Consider the following 20110-nt stretch of genomic DNA (forward strand, 5'->3'; position numbering starts at 1 on the left):
ATAGAAGAAAAAGCTACACACGCACACACACACATTCATGTCAACTAGTGCCTCATAAATCTATACCAACACTCAGTCATGACAGGCATGGAATGAACAAGTATGCGAGAGGGCTTATCCATGTGATCCATTATGCATGGCGCTCTGAGCTCTGCGTGAACAGGGAGCCGTACTTCAAAGCTGCTGATACTGCACGCGTTATTTACATTCTCAGGCTCCTATGACTCATTCTCAGCTGACCAAAATCGTCTGGTGCTAGCTGGAACAGAATACATGAGTTGGGATTACAAGACGCTTAACGGTGACTGCATAATCACTGAATATCCCGTGAATTACTCAGGTGAATAGAATCGTCTGACATCACATAGAATAGAAAACTAAAAACTGTTTCGGCTATAAATGGCTTAATTGTACCAGTAGAGACACCCTCAGGCTCCAGTACTCAGAATGAAACAGTCACTGTGTTAGATGGAAAAACGAAGGTCGGATTACACTGAGAGGACGTCACCGTGAGTGTTCATGCATTTGATTTTGACCTTGCTCTTACCAGACTTTTTTTTTTTTTTTTTTTTTTTTTCCCCTGGGGGGGGGGGGTTAGAACACAATGAAAGACTTTCCAGGCAGGACTGAACATATATATCCTTCATTCATCCATTCATTTACAGACGTCTTTCTAAGCTGAATAAAACAATCTAGTAATAGCACAAATAAGCAGCAACAATTTCTATTCCCCACACTGCATCAATTAATTTTCACAGAATTTTCGTAATTGTAAGGACTGGAATTTAGCCTACATTGTGAAATTTAGATACCCTCGTTTGAAACTAACTCCTACCTGAAAATTGTATGATATTTATTGACCAGTGTTATCATTATTTTGTTGCTATTCTTTTATAATTATTCTTACTGTTGTTTGTATGAATTAGTGTCATTATTTTTGGTACTTATAATTTTTTGGCCCTTTAAAGTAATTAGGGTAGTGAGAAGTATGATGGGTGACTGATTAGTTTTCACCATATCAGCATTAAAATTAATTTCCGAAATAGTGATAGGGATTTTGGATTTTTTTTTTTCAGTTATAATTACACATTTCCCATCTAACACAAACTAAAAAGAAAAAGAAAAAAACATATCGCGAGGAGAAATATATTAAGTCACGGTAAAATTGCGTCGGGCGAGAAAACTAAGAGGGAGAAATTATGCACAGGATCAATGATTTCGACCTCCATCAGCGAGTATGATTAATGGGGCGGAGTCACGCTGCGCCTTAGTGCAGATCCACCGGGAAGATACTCATAAATTACACTTGCGCGCCAATTTCAAAGTAATTAGTGAGCACTCCGGCACATCCATTAGTACAACCTGACACTCATTAAGGCCTCGGCAGCAGATGTCAGACGATGATTATAAATGTTTTACCATAAATTAAGTTTTCAGATTTTTTTGGTTCCACTCAATCAGGGAAACCATCCACACAATATTCTTTCTCTCTCTCTCCCTCTCTCTCTCTCTCTCTCTCTCTCTCTCTCAGATGGTGTAATTTTTCATATTAAACTTATGACGCACATCTGTCATTCAGCTTCATACTTTATAATCGTTGTAAAGCATCGTGTAACGCCATACATTTTATCCATAACGAAAGTCCACGAATAATGCCCAACTGCAGCGTCAACCTCTACGGTACTATGACACGCAAGTTTTATTGTTTATACTCTGGACGATTTTATTCAGCTGAGAAGAGAGATTTTAAACTGGCTGGGTTTTATATATATATATATATATATATATATATATATATATATATATATATATATATATATATATATATATATATATATATATATATATATATATATATATATATGAATAAAATCGTCTTCCCTGGCTGACCCCTTCAATATGGTGACACTTAAACAATTTTACTTGATTCAGGAAAGATTTATTTACTAAAGATATTAATAAAGGCTACATCTATCCCGTACAGTTCGAAAAAACCTGTCAAAAGTTCATTAACATCGTCCAGTAATTTGCCAGCTCTCCACCTTTAGCACTCAGTTGTAACATGAGACTGGCACTGGAATTTGGTGCTAAACCCTGCTCTACATTCACCTGACCTAATATTGCCGTCTCCTCACCTTGAATGCCGAGGTGTAACAATAGCCCGACACTGGATTATGATGCTAGTCATGAAGAGGTGTTATGGATGGGATGCAGAGCTACAGCATTGTCTTATCCTACCACTGACCCACGCGAAGAAGGAAAATGATGAAAATCTGGGCCACGTTAAAAATAAAAGCAGTATAAATAAAAGCAGGATGAAGTGCTACGGAATCGATGAAGAGCCACAATACTAATTCTAACACTAAGCTACATGAAATACAGCACCAAAGGACAAAAATTTTGACCAAGTTACGCTAAAAGGACTATAGTAGTAATATGCAAATGACCTCCTGAAGCTGGTTACGCTAAAAGGACTATAGTAGTAATATGCAAATGACCTCCTGAAGCTGAAGGGGTTAAGGGAGGAAGCGGCAACTGGTATCATATTGCACGTCCAGGATTGCATTACCATCATTTTGTTGCAGTAAACAGCCGAAAAAATAGTCAATTAACGAGATAACTTTGAAAGGCAGTAATCCTATTAGCTGTAATGTGTTGACTCATTTTTCCTATTAACAGTGTTTGCACTAGTAATTTCTCTCTCTCTCTCTCTCTCTCTCTCTCTCTCTCTCTGTATGCATGTATTTTACGTATGTATTCGTCTATCTGTTTATCTATCTCATACACACACACATACCGAAGTTAGGATGAGGAGACAACGGACTGCCGATAAAGGGGAGGTAGGACGACATGTGATAGGCTATTCAGAAACAATGGCATCATCCTTACCCTCTCACGGTCGGGGAAACTCTAACGGCAGAGAATTTTATTTCAAGTGAGAGTGCGTTACAGGACCTTGAAGTGTCAATTTTTTTTTAGTGTGGTGACCTTTTTTCTTGCAGCCCCAAACGATTTTATTCCAATTAAGAAAAATTTGTATTACAAGCGCTGGGTCAAAAATATATAGCCTCTCCCAGTCCATCCAAAGCCTGAGCATAATCGTCTGAAGACAGCAAGGACAAATGCTGAAGGACGTCATCAATGTGATGGAGTTAACCTTCTTATGGTCAGAACAACTAGAGTATTTTAATCCAACTAATGTCAGGCGATTCTGTTTACCTGAGAGTAATACCACAGGAGCCAAAGTCCATGCCTGCCTACTTGCACATGGGTGAGACCGGTGTTCAATGGGATTCTTGAGTAGTAGCCTCTTTATGCGGTTGACGTTCTCTGCGGATGTCAGGGTGACACAGTACGATCTTATTCACTTGAAGAAAGCCTATTTCCATGAGAGAAGTTAATGGTTCTGGGATGCAGACGTACAGTCAATGGTTAATGTGACCCTATAATGAAAATACCTCTATCTCCCTTTATCTAATAATCTATATGACTACTCATTGTTCTGTCCGTCTACTACATATGTAGAGATTCCACTGTCACTGCGTCCTTGTGTAATATATATATATATATATATATATATATATATATATATATATATATATATATATATATATATATATATATATATATATATATATATATATATATATATATATATATATATATATATATATATATATATATATGTATATTATACTGAAAAGCAGTGTTCCAGCATTCTCTGTGAAAAATATGCGGTACTGCATTCCACAAATATTCGCGGCTGTACAAATTAATCATGCCCCCTCTCCCCCACTGTTCCCTCTCATTTAGTCTACACTCCACAAACTTTAGAGCCGCACTCAAGTTCGCACAACAAAAGCGTTTAATTTCCCTCCAATTACCGAAACTACTGGGCAAAAAAATAAGCGCACTACGGCGCGGGGAGGGGGGGAGGCGAGGGAGGTTGAGGGGAGCTCAATTATGCTACAGCTGGTCATTTTTCCACGGCGGGATACGCGAGGGGAATTGACAAACAGTTGACTAATTTGTCGGAGTTCTGAAACCACCAGCATTATTTTCTGACCGCAGACAAAAGAAAAAAGTGTAAAATAAAAAGACGTTTGGGACTGAAAATACAGAGGGACTTCCTGTACTAAGCTATTTTGACAAAGCACTCGTATATTTTACGTCTCGAATCCAACGACATATTTTCTATTCCTTGTTATCTCCGGACAATTTTATTCAATGCACCGTAACAGCGAAAAGGTTAATGAAGGCTGTATCTAACACCTCCAGTTCGAAAACTCTCTTGTCAGATTTATACAATTGTTTGGAGACTGCAGGATAGACAGACGGACGAAATGTTTAGAAGGGAAGCAGAAGGAATGGAAGGAAGGAAAAACGAGGGAAAGACAGGGAAAGGTGGAGCAGATGACAGGGGAAGGAAGAGGAGGAGGGGATGAGACGTGAAGAAAAAAGGAGGAAGGGTGACAGGAAGGAAAAAGTAAAGTGACATGAAAAACAGGAGGAGGAGGAAGGATGAGTGAAAGAGACGGATGAACAGTGACAGGGAAAGGATAGGAAGAACGGATGAAAGGGTAACGAGAACAGCAGAAAAAGTCGGGGAATGGGATGGGAGAAACAGAGCAGGAGTGGGTGACGCGAAAGAGGAGGCAGGGGATGGTGGTGAGTTTTCAAGGCCCTGCCCTGATCGTCCACATACACATAGGTGAAAATGCGTTCTGAAATGTTTAAGCGTATTTTCGAAAACCATGGCAGTATTAACCCTTAAACGGTCGGGGAGAACTCTTATTTTAATACACCTAACCCTAGAAGATTTGATCTGAGAGGGAGTCACAGAGCTCTGACAACATTATTATTAGCCCTTTCACGGCCGGGACAACTCTAGTGCTTTATTCCGACACCAGACGATTTTATTCATCTGAGAGTCATGGTGGAGGGCTGAGAGAGTTAAGAGGAGGGGATACACTCGTGGAAAAACGTGTCGAATAACAATGTAGGGACAACACAGCAAGGAAGCAGTAGGAGTGAGAGTCTAAGTCATTCAAGAGGAACCAAACGCTCATGAGGACCAGGAGTTTGCCCAAGGACGAGGAGTCGGGAGGCAGGGGGTCAGGCCAGGCCAAGTGGAAACATCGCAAATATATCTGGAAATATGTCAGTGGGTCGTTGTCTCGAGTCTGTTTGTCTGTCTGTCTTTGTCTCGGCTTATGTGTCTGCCACCCCCCCCCTCTCTCTCTCTCTGAAACGCTAGAGGGAGAACTTAAGCCATATTCATCATCAGGCTCCCCCAGGGGGTGGGGGAAAAAGAACGCGAAAAAAAAGAAAAAAAACTATAAAACTGAAGAGGTTTTTTAGTTATGTTCTGTCTTTTTCAGTTTCCTTGGCATTGTGCTGTCCCACTCTGAAGGAGAGAGAGAGAGAGAGAGGGGGGGGGGAGGGCGGGAGATAAGATAATAAAGGTGATGGGGGCAGCAGGGGGGAGAGGGAGGAAGGGGTCATAATACACGTAGGTACAGTACGTTCAGAGTACGTTTATCTACTAACTTTAAAATATACATTCTGAAGCGAAATTCTGTGTCACCACTCACGATGCCACTCTCCGTGAAGACAGAGAGGGATCAAGTGAAGTGAAGTGAGGTAATTCATCATCATCATCATCATCATCATCATCAATTTTAACCCTATTTCCGATTACCTGATGGGGTGCGCTAGATCGTAAAGTAAGCACCTGGATATTAGAAATGAAAACAATTATATGAGATGTCACCAAAATTATCGTTGCACTTATTCTGACAACCTACGCATTGTTCAGGCACGGTCAAAAGTTCACTACCTGGTATAATTATGTTCCACAGTGTCTGCTTCACAATTTAGGTTCGTCCGTCATTCTCCCCTCCCCCAGACGCATCATATCAAAAAGAATAATCTATGGTCAGGGAAACATAAACTCCTATCTGCTTACGATTATTAGCCTGTACGTATTGGAATGTGAGAAGCAGACGACGTGAAATTCTACAGAAACATACTATCCTGACTCTTCCTCCATGTTTTGTTATTATAATGCTCTGCTACCAGGAATTCAAGATGACGCTGTATAATATAACTTCGGTGAGTAAAAATGAAAAATATATAGGCTGTCGTACATATGATATTCAGGATAGTAAACACGCTTTCGTCCTTTGATGTAGAATACAATGAAAAGCCAGAGCGACGACACGATTCCGTTACTCATATTTCCTTTTATATCTTTATTGAATACAGGGAGAATGTTTGTGTTATATATACTTCTACTACGCATGAGTAAATATACTGAAAAAGATAAATCCTTTACTAGATTATATTTTTTGTTCAAGTAACTTTAAAAATATTTAGGTACCTCTGTTGCCATTCTTCGTACCACAATTCTCACACTCTTGCCCAGCCGCCATTCCATTAGCAAGGCGTGAACTAATGGGTGATTCTATAATGAAATTCACTTCAAACTTCAGCCATTCAGTCTGATGATCCGTCTGCCCTTTACTACAAATGGAGCAAAAGGTGGTTGTCCTTGCACAGTCGACCAAACACTGAATTCCTAATTCCCCCAAGTGTGAAATAAGCAGAAGCTGGACGAATCGCGGTTGACTGCAAACATTCCACACATATGACACACGCAAGTTCACGTACACACACATACACACACACGAGCACAAAAACACAGGCACGCATGCACGAACTCATAAGAAAACACCTACTGATACAAACATCTACCCAAACACACACACACACACACACACACACACACACCAGCCCATCCTCCACACACATGCCAATATCACCCCAGCCTCATCCTGGCAGCTGTGTATGGGGAGGCAAGGAGATTGTTTTCATGTCGCGGCGCTGTTGGGGTGAGGGGAATGACGGTGGTCCAGACATTACCATCGACCGGGGCACAGGGAGACTTGATCGGGTCTCGCCAGATTGGAGGAGGAAGGAAGAGGGGTGGGAAAAGATGGGTGGGGTGAGAAAAGATAGAGAGGTGAGGGTAGACGGATGGGTGGAATGGATGGTTGGACAGGATGGGGTGAGAAAGGATGGGCAGAGTGAGGAAAGATAAGTAGGAAAAGAAGGATGAATGAAGTGGATGGCTAAAATGGATGGATTGAGATGACGGGCAGAATGGATACACATTTTGGGCTAACAGGATAAGTGGAAAAAATGGAGTTAGAGGATGGGTTAGTAATGAGTTAGGTTAATGGGTAAATAAAACAGGATGTCTGGACAAGATATGATCAGATAAATGGTAGGCCAGACAAACAAAATGGGAAACTGAAAAAAGTGGAAAAAATCTGATGAGTGGATGAAAATGAGGAGAATTAATGAACAGAGTGAGTGATGTGTGAGGTAATGGGTGAGTGAGATGGTTGGAAAAAATTGTGCATGGGAACCTGAGACTGATGGAACCAGGATCACCACCACCAACAACTGTAATATTAAGTGTTTATCAGATTTGGACTGCAAAGAGAGTGAGAGAAGCTGAGTGCGAAGAAACAGGTTGGGCAAATAATTGGGTCTGGTGGATGGATATACTAAATGGGGCGAACCTAACGGGTGGGGAAGGTTCGTTATTTTTTTCTCAGATGCGAAGAACTTGTCCTCAAACACATTTAAAAAGAAAACCAAAACTGGACGGGTCATCAGGTGAGGTGGCACAAAAAAATGGGGAAGGATGGGTGCTGGGACTGATGGATGCGGTTAATGAATGGATAAAGGATGGGGGCACTGAGATAATGGGGGATAATTTGTACATGGGAACAGGAAAACATCGGTGGAAGGAAAGGGGGAGGGAGAGAAAGTAGGTGAGAAATATGGGTGAGGTGGAAGGAATGGCAAGACGAGGTGAAGGACATCATGGAAAGGATGAGTAGAGAAGATGGATAAAGAAGGTGGAGTGATAGGGGGGACTGATGGGCTGAATGGGAGGACAGGATGGGTCACTGAAAAAAAAAAAAAAATGGATTAAGGGAGATGCGCAGGGTGGAGGGGATGACAAGAGATATGATGAAAATAGGTATAGGGAAGATGAACACGATGATGGGGATGGGATGTGGGAGATGGTCTGCAGAAGGGGTGGGTGTGCAGGATGAAGGGAGAAGGGATGCAAGAGGCGGTGGGCAAGATGGGTGCACAAGATATGGTGAAGAAACGGGACAAGAATAGATTAAGGAGTGAGTAAAATGGGGAACTGCGGTTAATGGGTGGACAAGACTAAAATGGGTGAGATGGGTGAGGAAGATAAGTTCAGAGACCAGGTGGGCAATATGAAGTGAAGAATAACAGGTTAAAAAATGGGGTGGGGGGGGGAGTAATCACTTGAGAGAGACATGGGTTAATTGCTGAGTAAGTAGGATGAGTAAAGTAAGTAATGGATGGGTGGGGTGAGAGGTGGACGGGTTGGTCGAAAAATAGGTGAACAAGAATGGGGTGCGTGAGAAGGGGAGAGAAAATTTATCAAATAGGAAGAAAGCGGAGCAGAGAAGGGTGGATGGATTGAATGATGGATGAGTGGGGGGTGGGAAATGGATGAGTGGGCGAGGTTAATAGGTGGGCAAGAATGGGATGAATGAAATGGACGGGAAATATTTAGTGGACGGCAACGAGGGTGGGAGGAACATTTCCATCGAGCGAGGCAAAGTGAGGCTTGATCGGGTGTGTGGAGCAAGAGGGGGAGATGATGGGCGTGGAGAGAGGCGGAAGAAATGGGGTGAGGAAGATGGATGGGGTGAGAGAGACGGATGGGGTGAGTGAGATGTGTGGGAAAGAGAGCTGTTCCAGATATGACCAGCTGGTAACATTTCCATTAAACACTTGGTGAGAAAAGGATTTACAATGGATTTTTTTGAAAGTCTAGAAGTCAAAATATTCCAAGTGTCAGGAGAAAATAATATTGAATAAAAAAAAGGCAGGAAGTTATTTTGAAGGATAAAGTAGAAAAGGAAAAAGAAAATTACCGCGTTACCTGAGGAATATACTGTACTATAAAATGGAAAGTGAAACAAGAGGAATAAGAATAAAGACGAAGTAAAAAGGACGCGCAACACAGAAATTCAACAATGATGAAGTAACTGGAAATACTCAAAACTAAACAGGGAACAAAGGAGCAGAAGGTAATAACAAGAAAGATCGGTAAAATTAGTTATTAATGAAATGGTCTGCAAAAACAAGTTACAACTGAGTAATGTGGAATGGCTGCAAGCTGAATGATTAGAAATGGAATCAAGGCAGCTGGAATGATGAGAACTGAAGGAATGGCAAGAAATATGAGAAAAAATAAGGTGGAAGGAATACTAGGTATTATCTGTCTAAGCTAGACCGTTGGAATAAGAGCTGGAACTGTGGAATATGGAATGACTGAGAGCTGGAATGTGGAATATGGAATGGCCAAGAGCTGGAATGGTACAATCTAAAATGACCAGGAGCAGGAATGTGGAATCTGATATGACTAAGTGCTAGAATGGTGTAATATGGAATAGTTAAGAGCAGGAATATGTAATCTGTCATGACCAAGTGCTGGAATTTGGAATCTGGAAAAACCCAGGAGCTGGAATGAGGCTGGAATCACGGCAGCTGAATTAAAAGAAAGAGACGTAAAAAAAGGTAAAACAAAAATAAAAGAAAGGAACAGAGGGGGAGGAAGAGTGAAAGGTGTTATTAAGAAAGGGGATGCAGACAAGCGCAAGGGGTTAATGGGAAAATGGAGGAGGAGGGTGGAGATGGGTTAATTGAGAGAGAGAGAGAGAGAGAGAGAGAGAGAGAGAGAGAAGGGGTGGGGACACTGGTTCATGCCGTGAAAAGCGGAGCAAAGTCAGATAAATAAATAAATAAATAAATAAATAAATAATACGAAAAGATTGTGACAGTTCAAGAAAAAAAGACGACAAGGAGGAGAAAGAAAACTAAAGAAGTGCGAAAGAGACATAGAAGACTAGCAAGGCACAGGGTTGGGGAAATTATTTAAAAAAAAAAAAAAAAAAGCAAGAAAGAAAAATATACAAAAATGGGTGATGAAAAAAATACAAAACGAAGAAAACACAGAAAAGTAGAAAAGAAAATAAAGAAGAAAATGCATGATGAAAAGGTGATGATAAATATACGAAAAGGAAGAAAACACAAAAAGAAGAAAAATATAAAGAAAAGAACAATGCACAAAAAGGGGTGATGATAATACGAAAGGAAAATAATTAATGAGAGGAAAAGAGAGAAATAAAGAAAAGGAAGAAGATCCAAAAATAGGAACACAGACATTGATCAAAGGAGAAAGAACTGACAAAGCAAAGGATGAAGGAGAGAAAGAGAAGGAAAGAAAGAGAAGAGAAGAGAAGAGAGCGAGAGCGAGAGAGAGAGAGAGAGAGAGAGAAGAACGAAGAAGAAGGTGGAGGACAAAGGGAGCTATGATGAAAGAGCGAACTATTCACGTCTCGGAGGAATGCTGGGAAGGTGCTGGAATGATGGAACTGGCATGACGGAAGTTGGAATGGCAAGGAGCTGGAATAATGGAAGCTGGAATGAAGGAAAACTGGAAAGATGGAATTGAAATGCGCTTGGGTGACGGAAAACTGGAATGACGAACTGGAAATTGTGGAAATGAAACGATGGGAATTCGAGTGTTGGGAGCTGGAATTGTGGGGACTGGAACGATGGGGACTGGAACGATGGGAACTGGAACGATGGGAACTGGAATGATGGAAAGTAGGAAAATCTATAATGGCGAAATTGCATGGAAAACAACACCGCTGAAGCCTGCAGGGTTAATAGCTGAAATGGAGAAACTGGATTGGTGTAAGACATCTGAGAAACCAGTGAAAGAATAAGCTGCATCAAGGTGGAATGTGATAAAGGGATCATCATCATCATTATTGTATCAAACAGGCATACTCTCTCTCTCTCTCTCACACACACACACACACACACACACACAAAGCATAACCAAACCAATCGTCACGCTTCAAATTCCACTTCAACAGCTAAAAATAAAAATCCACTCTTCAATTCCCCCATAGGTCACAGTAAATCACGGTTAATTTTGCCACCTATTACTAACTTCAGAGATTATTTCCAAAATGACCGGGGCTGTGAAATATTTGCTGGCCACTGAAGCCCTAGTTTTCGCGGGACTAGAACGGGTTGGAGGACGCAAGCCAATTACCTCACCAGTATTAATATGAGAGGGTGGGGAAGAGCAGGGTGGGAAGGGGGCGGAGAAGGGAAGGGGGAAGACGGGGGGGAGAGAGGGAAGAAGGGAGAGGAGGGGGAGATGAGGGGGAGGAGGGGGAAAGATGGGAAGAGGGGGGAAGATGAAGGAGGAGGGGGGAAGATGGGAAGGAGGGTGGGAAAGGCAAGGGAAGATAGAGCAAGATGAGAGAGGGTTGGGAAGACGGGGAGAAGACTGGGGGAGGAGGGGGAAACGACGGGGGAGGAGGGGAGTAGACGGGGAAGGAGGGGGAGAAGACGGGGGAGGGAGAGAAGAAGACGGGGGAAGGAGGGGATGACAACGGGGGAAGATGATAGTAAAGATAGGGGACGACTGGGGGGGAAACTGGGGAGGAGGGTGGGGAAGATAGAGGGGAAGGAGAGTGGGGTAGACAGAGGAGGAGGAGGGTAGGAAAGTTGAGGGGGGGGGGAGGAGGGCGGATGGGTTACAGCCTGGAATCCATGAATTTACTTATTTATTCATGTATTTATTTCTCTACTGATTTACTTTCTGCCTTTGGGATTTGATAATGCTGGTGATTTTGTCTTGGAGTGTTGGGTATGGATGGTATTTGTCTGTATCAGTCCATAACAGAGACACTGCAGGATCAAACCTTTTCCGTGAAGAAAATGGGAGTCAGAATTAACCTTATCTCATGCTGGCGAAGTACGAATAGAAAAAAGGGTATCTGTAGGAAGAACGATGTATGCTGAAGTCGATGTATTGTGTCGGCTATGTTTATGTGTCAGAGTTTGTATACGTCATCCATATGAACGGACGGGGTGAGAACATAAGAATGCGTATGAAATGACATACTCCCAGCACCTATTTTAACTGTCCGCCATAGTGTGTGTTTGACCCTTAAGCTCAAAACACACCTATCATGAGCTGAGTATGTAAACCACCAAGCCACGACAGCTTCGCATGAATGGAGGGGTAAGAATACGTAAGGTAGCTACCCAGAACTGCACATCTGATCCACGTTCAAAACACTCGAATTAAGTATGATTCTCAGTATTTGCACTCAGAGTCAGACACGAGTCATGTTAATGCACACACAAACATACTTCTCAAGCAAATATCAAATATGATGGAGGGGAGGGGGGAAATCTTCTTCCTACACAAAAGATTCATTCACGCGAGCCATGCAGGTACTAAAAATTTTCTTATAAAAAATGCATTTCGCTCTGCAACAGTACGAAAACTAAAGATGAACACATGTAACTGTCAGGTAACTTTCGAGACGTCACAAGCCCTCCTCCCCCTCATCAGCAAATGAAAAGGAAGGTTACTGAACACTGGACAAAGCCAAGCCACATCCTCTCTTCCTTCCCCGTCCCCCTCCTTCCCCCACCTACAACTCTTCCTTTCCCTACCCTCCTTCCCCCACCAACAACCCTTCCCTCCTACCCCCCACAACTCCTCCTTTCCCTCCTACTATCCATCATCCTCTTCACTTCCCTAACCCCCTCAGTTCTCCTTCTCCCTCCCTCGCCCATCCCTTCAATTCTTCCCCACCATCTTCCACCCCAATGTTTCTCTTCTCTCCCAACCCCCAACTCTCCCCTTCCCTCTCCCATCCCAACTCTCGCTTTTTCTTCCCCATCTCCCTCCATTCCTTCCCTTTCCTCCCGTGTCCCCTCAATTCTCCTTCTCCCTCCCCTTACCCACCCTCTCCCTCTCCCAGCACACCGTCTCCCAATTCCAACCAATTACACAAAAACAGGAGTCCCCCGGCAGCGTATTTCTTCCTATTTTCTCCTCCGCTGGACGCAAAAGAGACATCACGGGAATCAATAATGCTCCTCCAAGGGAAACAAAAGTCGGACTCGGGGAACATCTCGCTGGGAAAAATGTATGCTTCTTTTTCATCGTTGTAGCTGTCGTCGTCGTGAGCTGCTTGATGTATGTTCCTCAGGCGTGGTAGAATCGGATTAGAACCAGGTAAGCAAATAAGTAAACAAGAATAAGTAAGCAAATAAGTAAGCAAATAAGTAAACAAGACTAAGTAAGCAAATAAGTAAATAAGCAAATAAGTAAACAAGACTAAGTAAGCAAATAAGTAAACGAGACTATGTAAGCAAATAAGTAAATTAGCAAATAAATTAACATGACTATATGCTGTCGGAAGTATGTACTATTCTGCTTTCGTGTGTAAGTAGTATTAGGCAAGTAAGTAAGCACGCAAGTAAGTATGTAAGTAGGTGGGTAGGTAGGCAAACCAAAATTAACATTGTCTGAAGTACTTTCCTCTGGCGGGGAAGAAGCAGATTCGACTTCACGCAAACTAACAAGGTAATTATAATCTACTGTCCAAATGGGGCGAGAGGGACATAAGGGAATGAAATGTCTTAGGTGGAAAAGGGCCAAATAAATAAATAAATAAAATATACGAATAGACGATCACATTCTCTACCATTACCCACCACTGCCGAGGATTTTGAAGTTCTGCATGGCGGCTGCTTGGATACACTTTTGGTTCATTTCTGTAAGTATTCTAACGAAATTATTAAGCCTGTTCGTGTGTTTTCTTCCCCCTCTTCCTAGTCTATCCTTATCAGCAATCCTATATGTGACAACGGCAAAAGGTTAGATGATGATGATGATGATGATGATGATGATGATGATGATGATGATGATGATGATGATGATGACGATGATGATGATAATGATGATGATGGGTTCGATTCCGGCAACAGAAGGCATCGTTGTTCGCAGAGTAGGTCCTCAACATTTAACCCAACTCTGATGTAATTATTGTAACTACGTAACGAAAAAAAAAAAAAAACGTAAAAAAAAATATATATATATATATATATATATATATATATAGAGAGAGAGAGAGAGAGAGAGAGAGAGAGAGAGAGATGGGGGGTGGCGCTTAAATCAATTTCGAGTAACTTCAGTGACCCCTTCAGCAATTAAGATTTGGAAGGTCCTTTTCTACTCGTGATTACACCCCGAACATAGATGGTCTTGGTATTTTTTCATTTTTTTTTTTTTTTTTTTTTGCTACCACCATATAACTTTACTCAAGGAAAAAATAATGCTGTAGGGCGTTAATAAAGGCTCTATGTAACCCGTCCTTTTCGAAAAAGTATGTTCTAATGAAAGGAAAATCGTACGGGAAGTAAGAATACATTACAAAATATATCCTGTACGTCACCTAGTTGAAAGGGTCAATTTCTAACGACCTAACAGCACCAAGTAAAAATAAGAAAGTCAAATGAAATAAAATAAATGATCGTAACTCTGAGGATAATTATGAACTGGAGACCTTTCTGCACACCATCCCTATAGTTCTGCACTGCACTAATTTTTTCCCAATAAAGGGTTTGCTCGAAGCCACAATCATATTTCCTCCTTAACCGATCCATTTCCGTCATTTTAAAAAACACGATACGCTACTTCCGCTTCCCGACCGCTAATCCTCTTTCCGTTCCAACCACTCCGAGGATTGGATGGGAGAGAGCAAAAATTTATGAATATATTTTCAACCCCCACTGCCTGTCAACTGATACTAAATCTTTTACAATAACGCGATTCTTTGCTCTTGATAGCGTTTCCAAACCCTTTCCCACACCCGAATCCCCATACCCCAATGACCCCTCACTCTTACAGCAACACTTTAACTTTAAACCCACTGCAGCATACCAATTCCTATCTCCTCTTCATCCTTTACTGTACCCATTTGCTTCCCTGTTCTTACCTACGATTTTTAACTCATTTCATCTCCATCCCAAGCTTCCCATTCCCAGTCCTTCTGTCTTCCCCACCGTCTCAACACAGTAAACTTTTATTCTTTACAGCAACGTGATTCTCTAACGTTTATTCCATCCTAATCTCGTTATCTCAATCTCACAATCCCATCCATTATCCCTACTGCCTCCTACTTCCTCCTACATCTCGAACAATTACATCCCCAGTCCTATCTCAACCTCCATCCCCCATCCCCTTCTCCCCCAACTCTCCCTACACTAGTCAAATCCCCTAAAACTGCAGGACTTTTCTGCCCCCAATCCCATCTCTATTCCAGGTTCAATCTCCAGTTCCCACCCCATCTCCCACCCATATCACTTACACCCAGTTCCTTTCCTACCCCCTCTTGCCATATCCCTTGCAATATCACGATTCGTTGTCCCCAATCCCATCCCAAATTCATCCCAACCTCCTATCTCATCCCGTCTTCCATTCCTTTGGTCCCCACGCTTGCCAAATCCCCTCAAACATCACATTCTATAGCAACGCTTTCATTCCCATCCCCGTTCCCCCAGCTTATCATTTCCACCATATCTCCCCCACAGTTCTGTTTTACCCATTCCCACCCATACAAAATCCCTTTTAGCACCTCCAGTCCCATCAACTTCCCGTACTTTCTCCACCATTATTGACTCCCCATCCTTGCCAAATTACAAGATTCTTCACCCCCAACCCCACCCCATCTCCCCCATTCCCCAACCATCTCCCCCACACCCACATTCTCTGCCAGCTGATCATACACACAGAGTCCCAGCTTTGATCTTTGCTTCGCTGTGTCCCTCGTAGAGACAAAATACGAACACTTTTTTTTTTCCTTTTTCCACACACTTTTTGTTTCTACATCTCACACAGCATTTGGTAATTCACGTTGATTCTATTTTGTGAGGTGCCTCCAAACGCGACGTGGGATTTCGAACTCTTTTGTGCAGGATTAAAAGAATTTTATGCGGGATTAGGGAGGCTGAGCTGGGACGGACGGGGAGGGGGTGGAGGGTGGGAAGTAGGTTAGAAGGGAGGCTTGGGAAAAAGGGGATGAGGGGGGATGTAAGGGGGAGGGGGGATCATCATCAAACAATCGACACCTTTTACCGAAACGTCAGAATTTCAATATCATGAATACCGCCTAGCTCCGCCACCCTGCCTGATATTCTGTAGCAAGCAAAAGTCCCGTCGGTTCTGTGGGGGGTTCATAGCGGTTCAAATAACACTGAATGTTCACAGCGTCAAGCGGGAGTATAGATAGATAGGTATATATGAATTCTAGCCTGCATACTGCTAAAACCCTAGGGTGGAAAGAATGAAAAAATAAAAACTATTGAATGTTGTTAGGCCATTGGATGGAGTATTTGCGTGGCTCTCATGAATACGTGCAGCCTGGTTTGCCTTTCACTCCTGGGCTTTATGCAATTCTCACTGCCAACTATTTTCTCCCATCCGTGTGAACATCTGCTTATTGCAACACACGTACAACGCAAGCACACACACACACACAAAGAATATGGTTTACCTAAGAGCAGACTGGTGCGATATTGCCTAAGAAGATTTATGGCAAAATTATTAAAAGAGTAGGCAAGGATGTAGGCAAGCTCCTAATGAATGGCAGTCAGTATTAGTCACTTGTGAGAAAAGGAAATTATTAAAGTGCATCTTACTTTACATAACACAATCAACAAACGAGGTGGAAAGGTCAAAGTCCGTCATTTCCTTATTATATGGATCACCTATGTTAAAAAAAAGGGGGGGGGGGAGTTTGCCTTCCCTTTAGCAGTGTAAAATAAATAACTGTGACGTTACTTTTGAAGCAAATCCTCGTACCTACTCGAAATGACATATATCCATCTATTAATCTACACCTACAACATGTCCCATACTAAGAATTCAGTATATAGACCACTGCAACCATTAGTCCTTCAAAAATAGTGAACACTTTGTACTCCTTAAAAATACGGAAAAATCGCCAAATTATATAAGTAACAATGGTATGAAGAGCACAAAAAATGAAAATAAAAAGTAAATAAAAATGTCTTATCATACACACCAACATTCCATACGAGGCAGAAAGTACAAAAAAAAAAAAAAAGAAAAAAAAAGAAAAATGCACAAAAAACTAAAATACACACACAAAATTTCCCCAAAGTACTCACCAACTTCACCAGGTCCCTCTCATCACCACCCCCATAGAGATCGGCAGTGTCTTACCTGGTGGAGCGAGGGGGAGAAGTGATTAGTGTCAGCAGGTTGGGCTACAGGTGTAATAATTATAAGCGACTGGATATTTCGTGGCACCTCTTCCTCAGCGAATTACTGTTATTATTATTATTTTTATTACTGCACTGAACTCATTAGCTTTTGTGGAATCAGAGAGACAATGACGGAAATGGGTAGACCCGGAAAAAGAGGCAACTGTATAACATATATATCTTTGGTGCCGGAACTAGACATTTCAGAGCAGCAGTCACACACACACACACACACAGACACACAGACACACACACACACACACACACACACACACACACACACACACACAAAGGAATGATACTGAAAGACCAGCAGGAACATTAATCGCCTCACACTTCCCTATAGAGAAGCATCAATTTTTACATTATGTTTCTCCCATTATTTTTGTAATCATCCCAACAGACAGACGGACAGTTCCTCCCACTAATCCTTTTTTATAATCAGAATGACTAAGGCTGGGGCAAGTGCATAATCACCTAGATTTCAGTACCAGAAAAAAAAATAATAAGTATGCATTTCAAAGCAGTAGCAGTCACTAAGAAAACAGCAAGAGCATGGAATGAGGTTGAGCAAAAAATATATATATATATATATATATATATATATATATATATATATATATATATATATATATATATCATATGTGCCTCCTTATGTAAGAGCAGACAAACAATTACGGTGCCGCAAGCAAAACAAAAAATGAACTACGAACCGTAATGCAGCATCGGTCACTGATTTCAAACCGCAAAACAGCAAACAAAACGAGGCAAAAGGCAAAACAGAAACAACGATTTCATTCTCGCCTTCCAAATTTCGGTAATGGATGCTAAAAAAAAAAAAAAAAAAAAAAAATCCTGAATTAAGCCTTGCAAAGCAGCGGCTGTCATTGACACATTCAGAAAAAAGGTCAACAGGCTGAAGGTTAAACAGAAATTTCCCCATGGCCTGACACCCTCACGCCGACTTTCCTCATAACCAGCTCAGGTCATCACACCCACAATCACCTGAAAAACGGTCCGCTTATCTCGCGAAAAACAAGGTATTAACACACGCGCGTAATGACTGTGGACCTGAAGATTATACGGCTCGCGAGGCGGGAATAATGTGGCAATTTTTAGGTGACTGAGAGAGAGGGGGGCTAGGTGTGTGGGGGAGGGGGGGAAGCTTTGGCAGGATGGCGAGGATTTGACAGGATGGCGGGGCTTGGGAGTGTGGTAGAGGTGGTGTAGTAATGATTTAGCCTCTTAACTCCTTTAGAAGGGTAACGTCTCTTCTTTTTCGTTCTTGCTACCGCCAGTTAGAGAGTTAATTGCCTTAAAACGGTAAATAAGCACAAAATTAAGCCTTAATCCTTCGAGCAGGAGGTCGCACTTATGCCTGATAAAGCTGTCTGACAAGCCGGAATAAGATAAAAATGTCAGCTCTGTGAGAGATTGAGATTAATCTTGATGCAATTCACTGTTAGAAACATTCTGTGCTTAATAAAATCGTCTCGTATCCGGAATGAGGTATAATATTAATCGTCATAATAAAGGAGTAAGGGATATCAAACCTAACGCAAAATACACATCCAGGGCGAAGAAAATATCTACGATCTTAGGAGGACATCAAGAAAGAGAGGAAGGAAGAACACACAAACATCTGCAAGACGTACCCTCCCTCCCTCTCCTTCACTCACTCACTCAGACACCCCTCACTTCTCCCTCCTTCCTCCCCCAAACACAATCATCTACTCACACACACACTCCCACACACTTAAGATACACAAAAAATTAAACATGGAACCACGCATGCGCACTCACACGTACAAACACACATCTCCCTCTATCCATCTACTCGTACTCCCCGCACACACACGCTTCTACCACCACACACGCACCCTTCTAACACACACACACACACACATGACAGAGACCATCTGCTGGGCGGGGGGGATCCTGAGGATAGGATGGAGCTCTGCTGGGGGTGTTTTTTTTTTTTTTTCTTATGAATTTGGTTTCTTAGTTTATTTACAGGTCTGGAGATCTATTCTTTAGTTATAAATTAAAGATTAGCAAGGATTTTTCTCTCTAGTTCATTCTGCTGATTAAAAATTGTTCAGTACTTCATGTACGATGCGTTTGCCACGCAGTTCTGACACCTAGCCAGTTTACCTGAAGTTACTACAACATATTTGTCTTCTGACGTACTTTCATCAGAGTTTAGTTCATCCTTGGCTCAGCTGAAAAAAAGAATAATACAACAATCCACCGTGGGTGCCCCTGTCCGTTTGTCTGGCTTATTTCACATAGTTTTCACCATTCTTGACCGCAAGCGCACATTATTATTATTATTATTATTATTATTATTATTATTATTATTATTAATGTTCTTTTCTCGGGGGGAGCTCCTCCTTGCCCATATCTTACTCATTTTCACTTAGTTCCTGTATTATTCTCTTTACATACTGAGTTTCTTAGTTCATCAAACATTAACTTAACTTTTATTAGGATATACTTTAAAATTCCCTCTATGTCTTTTTCTTTGCTCCTTCTGAACAGTCTAGCGCACCTTGATACTGAATTTACTCGCTACTTCGTACTTCACTACCGTACTTTTTTCTCCTACCTCAGCTTTGAAAACTCACTTAAGCTTTCATACATATTATTTCTATGTCATTCACTTGATTAATTCTTGTTACCTGCCTGATACATGGGTGGTGGTGGTGGTGGTGGTGATGATAAATGACAAAATCTCGATAATGAAGACTGCAGGGGCATTCGTGTTGGTTATTCGTTATTACGCTGCTTCTTCATTCATTAGCTTCATTTTCGATAGTTTGGCCATTCTTTCCTACGCTATTCCATCCCTACAGCTCGTTATTCTGTTGGTATA

The sequence above is a fragment of the Coenobita brevimanus genome, chromosome 18 (genome assembly GCF_032717465.1).
Source record: "Coenobita brevimanus isolate Jiangsu-jjx chromosome 18, ASM3271746v2, whole genome shotgun sequence".
Taxonomy (NCBI): Eukaryota; Metazoa; Arthropoda; class Malacostraca; order Decapoda; family Coenobitidae; genus Coenobita; species Coenobita brevimanus.